Source organism: Eulemur rufifrons, chromosome 20 (genome assembly GCF_041146395.1).
Source record: "Eulemur rufifrons isolate Redbay chromosome 20, OSU_ERuf_1, whole genome shotgun sequence".
Taxonomy (NCBI): domain Eukaryota; kingdom Metazoa; phylum Chordata; class Mammalia; order Primates; family Lemuridae; genus Eulemur; species Eulemur rufifrons.
The window spans coordinates 15,663,553-15,665,855 of NC_091002.1; positions in this window are offsets into that span (position 1 = coordinate 15,663,553).

Here is a 2,303-nt window from a genome sequence, read left to right on the forward strand (position 1 = left end):
TATTTTTTATATTTTATTTTAATAGATGTAAAAGGTACAAGTTTAATTCCATTACATGTATATATTGTGTCATGGCAGAGCCTGGGCTTCTGGTGGACCCATCACCCAGGTAGTGTACATTGTAATTACCCACAGGTAATTTTTCATCCCACGCCGCCTCCAGGTTCCCACTTTTTGAGTCTCTGATGTCCATTTTACCACTCTGTGTGCCCTTGTGTAGCTACAGTTTAGCTCTCATTTATAAATGAGAATATGTGGCATTTATTTTTCCGTTCCTGAGTTACTTCACTTAGGATAATGACCTCCAGTTCCATCCAAGTTGCTGCAAAAGACATTATTTTATTCCTTTTTATCTCTGAGTGGTACTCCATGGTATATATATGCCACATTTTCTTTATCCACTCATCAGTCGATGGGCACTTAGATTGATTCCATATCTTTGCGAAGAAAAGGGGGGGGGCTATCCTGCAGAAGTCATCACAATAGAGACTTACAACTCTTGCACGGTTCAGAGTCCTGGAGCCCCATGAACGCAAGGAAGGCTGGATCTCCTTGAGGAGAGACCCTGCGACTGCCAAGAATATAAACTACAATCTTCCCGTCAGCCCTTCGGAGGACCTGCCACTTAGCCGGGTGCATCCCACACCAACAGCATGGACTTCCTCTCATCAAGACTGATTTAGCTAATACCACCAATGAGTGCCAAACTTGTGCAGAGTTCCTGACACGGCAACCTTCACCATAGCAACTAGCCATCCAATGGCAGACTGATTACACTGAACTCCATCCATCATGGAGAGAGCAGCAATCCGCACTTATTCTATGTATGGATTTGCCGTCTCTGACCACTACATCCATGGACTTAGGAATGCCTTGTTACAGCCTTGGTGTGCCACATGACATCACTTCTGATCAAGGAGTTGATATTACAGCAAAAGAAACGTAGCAGTGTGATTATACCTATGGAATTTTCTGGTCTTACCATGTCCTTTTTTGCCCAGAAGTAGCTGGGCTTACAGAACATTGAAGTGGCCTTTTGGGGACTGTGTTTTGGTGCCAGCCAGGGGACACTGCGGTGTTGGAGTGCTGTCCTGCAGGATGCACGTGTACTTTGAACCAACCACAGTGCTGTTTCTCCCACAGCCAGAACACGTAGGTCAGCAATGCTGAGATGGAAGCGGCAGTGACTCTCGCTGTTATATGTAATAACACAGTCACAAAACTGTCACTTCCCATCCCTGGAACTTTGGACTTTGACGGTTTGGAGATTAGAGTTCCCCAGGGTGGGACACTTCCACTGGGGGAGCGCGTCAGGGGTTCAGTGGAATTAAAAGTCGAGACTGCTGCTTGGCCATTTGGAGCTCCTCATACCACTGAAACTGCAGGCACAGAAGTATGTTACTCTACCGGCGGGGTGACCAATCCTGATGACCAAGGGTAAATTGGGCTGCTCCTATGCCAGGGTGGCATGAAAGGCTATGTATGGAAACTAGGGGATCCTCTGGGGTGCCCCAGGATACTTCCACATCCTATTGTAAAAGATTAATGGAAGACCACAGCAACCCAAGAACCACCAACATCTGAGTAGTTTCACCAGGGGAAATTCCCCGACCGGCTTAGGTGCTGGCTGAGGGCAAAGAGGACACAGAATAGCTAAGGGAGAAAAGGGAATGAAAAGCGTCAGCAGTGGCCTTGGAATCAGTTACAGAAATGAGCACCGTAGCAGGCATGAGTATTCTCTTTGCTTGTTTTGTGTGTATACATACATCAGATGTAAGGACTGCTGGTGATGATCATTTACATTTAATCTGGATGTTATAGGATACTGAGATGCGAGCGTGATCTCTAGAGCTAGAGCAGGAATGAGGAGAGAACCCAGCACCATCCAGGGTGATGCTACTGACGGACGGAGCTTTGTGAGCCTCATTTTTGGAGAGAGGGTGAGCGTTTCCTCGATTCAGGAGGGCAGCTGATCCTGCTGGGAGTAAGCATCATGTCGTTATTCTTGCGTAGAAGTTTAATTGTGAGCAGGGAGGGCCCGTGGGGATGTTTGAGTAGCCCAAGATGTGGGTAGTGTCTGTGGTCACTAAGTTCTACCCTTGCCCTGTCTTGGCCCCTGGCTCACTGAGTTTTCTTTCTACCTTGATCTTAAAATGCACAGATTCTTATACTTTTTTGGCAAAATAAACAAAATTATGCTGTATGTTCTATAAATGATTTAATGATCTTTGGGCATTTGAACACATTTTTTTCCTGTGCGAAATTGGGGTAGGGGGGCATGTGCCCTGGGCACCCCCTAAGGT